General features: G+C 42.9%; 1 long non-coding RNA gene across 1 annotated transcript; it reads left to right on the top strand.

Moving 5' to 3' along the window:
• The first annotated feature begins 4,288 nt into the window (after nucleotides 1-4,288).
• LOC144118921 (uncharacterized) lies at nucleotides 4,289-6,024 on the top strand. The gene is made up of 3 exons (XR_013312189.1): nucleotides 4,289-4,361; nucleotides 4,463-4,555; nucleotides 5,878-6,024. It is a non-coding gene; the product is annotated as an uncharacterized LOC144118921 (long non-coding RNA).
• The last annotated feature ends 1,572 nt before the right edge of the window (nucleotides 6,025-7,596 follow it).

Genomic DNA, 7,596 nt, shown 5'->3' with positions numbered 1-7,596 from the left:
ATTGTCCAAAAAATATATATATAAGCTGTTGTCGTTTTTTATAAGGTGACGCAGCACTTGCTTCGTTGCTTTTTAGTGCTTGGTGCACGCTCGCCTTCCTCTAATTGAAGTCTTTATTCTCTTTTTGTTTTGTTTCTTTCTTCTATTCTGCCTTTTTGTTGCTTGTTTGTTGCTTCTATTGTTTAGCCGCGTTGCTTGTTGGCCTGTTTGGTATCGCATAAGCTTGATAATATGACTCTGGTTTTGCTTCGATTTTTGTAGTGCTCCTTGCGTGATCACCTGCCGTGACTTTTGTTTTGGACATGCCCCTTTGGCCGTGTGAATGAAATAACCAACCGCAGCCGCCCCCCCCCCCCCCCCCACATCTTTTTCCTTTTTTTCATCGTTCTGCATAGGCTCCCAAGCTGTCACGTGGCTTATTAGGATTTTATAATCTGCGGGGTGGCTTCGCAATAGCCAGTTGGTTGTGAGCGCCCGTCCTGTGTTTTTGTTTCTGCTATTTTATGTGCCGTTCTTTTCCACTGCACTCTAATGTTTCAGGTATGAACCAACTAGCCCAAACTCAGATTTAGTTATGAACTTTATGAAGCAGAAAAGAAGGGTGTCCCGCAACAATCGGTTTAGTTTCTTCACCCTGAGGAACAGCGCATGATTCCATGACTTTTTCTCGCACGTATGTTCAAACTGATCTCTAGATATATAAGCGCAATCATCCTAAAAGAAAGTAACTCGGTTAAGAGAAACGGCCGTATCAGTAACTATGCAAACACTGCGGACGCACTACTTATGCATTGCTCGGCACAGAAGCGGCCACTTCAATGGTAAGAGCAGAAAGTTGGGCAAGAGGGTTGAAATGCATGGTAGTTAATAGCGCATGAAAACACGAAGGACAAGACATCACATGTACGAGCGATAACCGAAGGTTGCTGACGATTGGTGCTGTGAGCCGGTTTTGTGCTTTTGTTCTATTCTGTCAACATTTTGTCCTTTTAATACCTGCGCGTACAGAAATAATCCTTCAGTTGCGAGTTAGCGATCGTCCTTGTGGTGCCTTGTCCTTTGTCTTCTCTTGAGATATTGCCTACCTTGCATCAATGGTTGCAGCCTCTCATTACCACCCACACGACAGCAGTGCCACGCGGCAACAATAACATTCTCCGTTTCCAGACTAGGTGTTCACACAGCACTCGCTCTTCGTGCTTCGTGTGGATTCACACTGGTGAGTCCCAAACGTCGCGCGCCCGATTTCGGTCCGTTATAGTTACCGTTTCCGAGGCACTAGGAAAGCGGGAAGGAAGCGTAGCAAATCGATTCAAACCTGTCACGTGACCTCCGAGACAAGCCATGGTAAGTCCACCCTAAGGGGTACAAAGCTGCATTTATTGGGCGATGCGGAGGTTTTATCGAGAATTAGACACATCATATCCGCTGTTGGCTTATGAGCAGGAAACAAATCACCGTCTTTGTTACATCTCATCGCTCTTCAACACAGACTACAGACCAATGACAGACGCAGATCAGAGACAGAGTCCATGAATCGGAGCCCGCATATTTTGATATATTGAAAGGATGGTTACTTCGGTATCTATCACAGCTATTTAGCTGCACCCAGGCTGGTCATCTCCAGGAAACGAAACATGCATGTCGCGTCCCTCGTTCACTTATTTTGCGTCTCAAAAACGCGGCGTCTTATTTGTGAGTTTGCTTTTTTCTTTCCTTGACTTTGCCAGAGAGCACTTCTGTGTATCGCTTCTTATTCCGTTTTTTTTTCTTCTCCTTTCTGTCGAGCTCTACCGATGTCGAAACTCTGTCATGATGCTGAACTGAATATGTGTGCTGATTTGTTTGAGGTATCCAAACAGTATGGTTTCCTTCTTAATTTACTGAAAACAACAATACATGTGTATAAGTTTACAGAAATGATAAAACAGAACATGTTTGAACTCTCAAGGAATTTGGTATGCTTTCTTTTTTGGACATTCTCTACTGCAACCTATTATTGCACACGTTTGTGTCTTTGCTTGTTTTCTTTTTCTCTCTGTTTTTTTCTTCGCTTTGCACTTCGGATTGTTGCGCTTGAGCTTGGTTAAAATATTCTGTTCATGTAGTTATAGACAGTCCTAGTCGCAGTTTCCACCTATCGGCCTCCTGCAGTGAAAACATCCTGTAACCATGTATTCTAGCTGTAAATACGAAATAAAAAATATTAGAAAAATGTGTTGCAATCGATTAAAAATTCCGTTCTCGAGAATGAATAATACGCTGACTAGATATAAAGATGGGTTTCAAATAAACGACAATGGCATCAGTCATAGTGTCCGGAGAATGCCAAGAACGGACACAAGAATTCATATTTCCCAAATTTCAGTTCGCAGTCGTTTAATATATATATATATATATATATATATATATATATATATATATATATATATATATATATATATATATATATATATATATATATATATATATATATATATATATATATATATATATATTTTAAACGACTGCAAACTGAAATTTGGGCGAATCGGTATGCTTTCAGTGAAGAGGACCAGCGCAACAGCGGCGGGAAAAAGATAAGACACCCACCATAAACTTTCGTTGCAAGAAATTAAAATGTTCACCGATCTACATAAAGACGGCGCTGCTTTTCCGACATTAGAACAAGGTCATGCCCGAAATCATGGAAGCATTTTATATCCATAATCCCGGCGTAAAATGCGTCAGTAATCCTTCCGTCACATTAAATGACAAGAAAGTAGGATATTTTGCCTCCCACTTGACATAGATACTATATGTTAGCCTGCGTTTTTAAAATCTGTTTTCCGCATCTTTATGATTGTTGTTATCACCCGCATATATCCATCTTTCCGTCCTTCAATAAAGTCAGTTGTTAGCGCTTATCTTGCCCAATGTCATGCTGCCAGTGCGCTGCCCCCCAACAATGACCACAAACATAAAGATTTCCCAAGCCGCTTCGGTCGGTGTAAACATACCGAAAATTATATACAAACACACTCTCCAACGAGAAGTTGCTTACGAACGCACTTTTCGCATTTCGTAACACTGCCCCATAGCAATCACAATATCCATCGATTCACGTCGAGACCCTAGCGGCGTTCTATTTGTTCTCAAAAATGCATCTAATGGGCTTTTTATAGCAGACTTAACAAATCGGTGCAAGCGCAGGACAAATTTCAAAAGCAAGAATTAACTGCGAATCGGAAGCCTACAATATTCGCGCCAATACGTTCATAACAGTACTTTACAATATTCAACATATGCCTTAGTTTGAAAGGGATGTCATAGAAAGCTGGGCCTGTCATGAGCGCAGTGCGGTAATCGAGAAAGCGTTCAGGGTAGAAGAGATACAAGTATCACCAGTGCCGTTGTTGAAGACAGCTTCGGCATCCACAGCAAATCTCTCTCTCTCTCTCCACTGAATCCTGTAAGAGGAGACTGTGAAAAACCATGCGCGCTAGAGAAGACGTGCTGCGTACAGGGCCAGCCTTTAGCATGTTCCGAATAGGACCACTTTATGGAATTTATTCATGGCACTCCTATTATTTTTATTTACTTAATGCTGCGTTGGTATGATGGCAGTTGGAAAGTAGTCGTGCAACAAGACTTTGTACTGAAGTCGTGCTGGGTGAAGTAATAATTGTTCTCCAGGCCGCAGTCCCGTGCACGATAGCTATATTTAGGGCAGTCTGAGATTTATTATGATGGCCGAAAATAAAAGTAAAAAAACTGGTAATATCGCGAGTACAGTGTGCTGAATGTAAATACTCCGGTTAACAAATGTCCAATTATTAGCGTATTTGATCCACACCCTTTCCTCGAAATTCTGTGCCCAATTCATGTCCAACATGCTGGGGCAAAAGTTTTGAAAATTAGAAAATTGTAAGATACTGTTATAAAGATATTGAAGGTAATGGTCTGTTCTTCTGATATGTAGCAAAATCTTTATTTTCAAGTGTTTCCATTGATCGCATCCTCAGTTATGACTACCATTGAAAACCAATGGGGAATGCTTTTGACAAAAAAGTTAATTGAAAAAAATATGCGACTGTAGTAACCTGCGGATATATTTATTGTTATTGTGAAACCTTACATTATATGACAAAATTGCGTTCATAAAACGTTTCCCCCGAAAAAACGCATTTGTCCGTAATTATTGGGTACGCATGAGCCCTATTTATACATCGTCATGACGTTTTCACCCGATTCCCAAGCTGTTAAGGGGTGATGGTGCATTATCGTCGTGTAAAGTTCTGCTCTCTGGCGTTTCAGAGTTTCAAAATAATAAAGGACAAAAGGACACTAAAAAATGTGAGAGACGCGTATCGGAATCAGCGGTGAGTGAACGTCTTGTCAGTGTAATCCGTGCAAGTGTTAAATATTGTTTCATCGCCTGAGGCGTCCCTTTCTATTTTCTCTTGTGGAATCCTCTTCACAGACACGACTGTTTCATCGATCGTTATCCTGCATCTACCTTTGTTCCGGCAAGCGTGTAAAATTTGAGTTCGAGGCTGACGGAACTCCATGCTGGGTAGGTGTGTCTTATACCCGAGCCAATGTCACTGAGTCATCCAAATAACATAGCTTTGGTAAAGGCTTATCTGGACTTCCACTGTTTGTCCTATCATTTGTCTTTGTCCCATCAATAGGTAAGAGTTAATGGCTAATACCTAAATAATCTGCGATGTGCTGATGACATTGCCTTGCTGAGTAACTCAGGAGGTTAACAACAAATAATGATCAATGAGTCGAACCGCCAGAGCAGAACATGCAGAAAACGAAACTAATGTTCAAAAGTCTAGTAAGAAAACATCAGCTAGCAAATGGCAACGAGGTGCTGAAAGTGGTAAAGTAGTACGTCTACTTAGGGCAGGTAGTGACAGCTGATTCGGACCACGGGAGGGAAGTAACTAGAAGGATAAGAATCGGGTGGAGCGCATATGGCATGTTCTCTCAGATCGTGAATGGCAGTTTACCAATATTCCTCAAGAGAAAAGTGTACAACAACTGTATCTTACCGATACTTACCTACAGGGCAGAAACTTGGAGTTTAACGAAAAGGGTTCAGCTTAAGTTAAAGAAAATGCAGCGAGCCATAGAAAGAAAAATGATAGGTGTAACGTTAAGAGACCAGAAGTGGGCAGAGTGGCTGAGAGAACAAACGCGGGTTAATGATATCCTAGTTGAAATCAAGAGGAAAAAATGGGCTTGGGCAGGGCATGTAATGCAAAAGGAAGATAACCGCTGGTCCTTAAGGGTAACGGAGTGGATTCCAAGAGAAGGCAAGTGTAGCAGGGGGCGGCAGAAGGTTAGGCGGGCGGATGAGATTTAGAAGGTTGCAGGCATAGGGTGGGCGCTGCTGGCAAAGGACAGGGTAAATTGGAGAGACATAGGAGAGGCCTTTGCCCTGTATTAGGTGTAGTCAGGTTGATGATGATGATGATGATGATCCATAGTCTCCTGCTTTGCGTAAGGGTTAATTTCACACAGCACAATTGAAATTCTGCATCAGCTACGTTTAGCCTGAATTTGTGTTCCTCTAAACTGCTCCTATAAACTGGTTTTTCGTACTGCGTCAGCGCCAAGGAAGCTTGCAACACCATGAGCAATGTTGACGCGTATTTCTTTCATTCGCATCAAAATACAAGACTTTTTTGACAGCATTCTCCTTGGTAGGCCGACAGCTGATTGTTACACTGAAACCCATTAGCTATTGCTGCTTCTTTTCTCTTTCTGCGTTTTTTTTTTGCTGTCCAGATGTCTATGTCAATCAATGCTGACTTTCTTGGGTCATGCAATGGCTTCAAATTGCGGCCTTTTACTGTTCTCAATTCTGTTCTCAACAATATGTAGCGCCTACTCACCAAAGGGATTTGCCAGAATGGTGTATGCATGGGACATAAACATGGATTCCTATGAGATCATCAGCACTTTTTTCCGGACACATTTGCTCTGGACAAGGCTTCACATGTGTTGTAACGTAGGTCGAAAAAATAAAATGTCTCGACGATTCACTTGCCCTGTCACTTCGCCTGCATCTCCAGCCTTTGCTGTTTTGGGTTATGCACGTGCGCCTCCACGGCATTGCGCTTTGACCTGTCTTCGTGAAGTTGGTGCTGCATCCTTTCCGACCACACACCTTTTTGTCTTCTGTGCAAAGCCGAACGGCAGACCATTCTTCACTGTTTTCTATTTTTGTGCAAAAAATGCTACACAATACTTACTCATGGTGCACTTAAGTACAACTGTTTCAATCTTCAAACTGCTTGCCTTTATTGACGTACGTAAGGGGATACATTGTTTGGGTGTGGAGGAAACAACTTTATTGCAAAAAATTTGAAGTGTTATGATTCCCTGAGGGAGTCATCAGTCTAAGACCCCAATGACAGCTATAGGCTCTATATGGTAGCTATATGCTCTGAAAAATGCGTGGAATTCACGGTTCCAAGCATCGTCAAATGCTGCCTGTAAATCGTGACATGTGTAGAATAAAGGTTCATATTCTACTGCGCAAAACACTCATATCACCAGATAAATTCAGTAGATGGTGATTAAAGTAGATTCTGCTGTCGCTCTGCCGCCTGGAGAGATATTTACCTGCATGAGCTCCGTGTACATGTGCAGGGCACTTCACCCCCTCCCCCACCCATTGGTGTTTTTGAGCAACTTTGGCGCCAGACCTGGGATCGAGAGTAATGACATGAAGCTGTGTGGTGATGCTGTGTAGATATTGTGCTTCTCGAGTGACCCGAAAGCGCGGCCTCTGCTGCTGTTTTTCTTAGGAACCCTGGTGGGGTCTCTGGGGGCAGAACGACTGCGGTCATGTTACATGGCCTCCTCCGAAGGGAAGCATTGCTGAGAAGAATTCCTGTCAATCAACCTCCCGTTAATTCTTCCCGCTTCAGCCTGCCGACCCCACTGGGCCACTCAGAGTTGCATACTGAGACGTTATTCCTACAAGAGACCCTCCCGGGAAGCGAATGGGGAGGCGGTCCAACCCCAGAAACAGCAACGTGAGCAGTACTTCTATCCCGGTGATTGAATCTTTGCCGGAAGATTGTGAGCACAGATGGTGAACTCGCATATTTGATGTTTGCTAAAGTTGCGGCCCCAACGAACTTCTACACCCTCCCTGTGCGGAGCTGATGCTCTAGAGTCGGGAGGGCCTGATATGGCTGGCTCTCCGTCGTGGCCATCCATTATCAGCGGTGAAGGATGATGAGCCATCGACTCGCGACCTGTATTCTCATGTTGCGATCGAAATTGAAAGTTTACTTCTTTTACACACATTACAGCGAGAAGAAGGGACACTAGGCAAAAAAAGCTGCCTAAGACAGCCTGAAGTATCCCCAGTGCCCCAAGTATACATGTACAGCAGTATGTCCGCGTACAGAAGGCTTTGTACAATATAATTCCCCCTCAAAACAATAGAGTAAAAAAGGAATAAACGAGAGAAAACAGTATAACGCCTATCGCACACACAACAAAAGAGAGTGGACATCATAAGACATAAAAACAACACACATTACCGAACAGCACACTTATCTGCATTGCTCCCACAAAAGATTCGAA

This window comes from Amblyomma americanum, chromosome 2, assembly GCF_052857255.1.
Source record: "Amblyomma americanum isolate KBUSLIRL-KWMA chromosome 2, ASM5285725v1, whole genome shotgun sequence".
Classification (NCBI taxonomy): Eukaryota; Metazoa; Arthropoda; class Arachnida; order Ixodida; family Ixodidae; genus Amblyomma; species Amblyomma americanum.
Note: the sequence above shows the minus strand (reverse complement) of the source record. Positions and strands in the feature narration are given on the sequence as shown.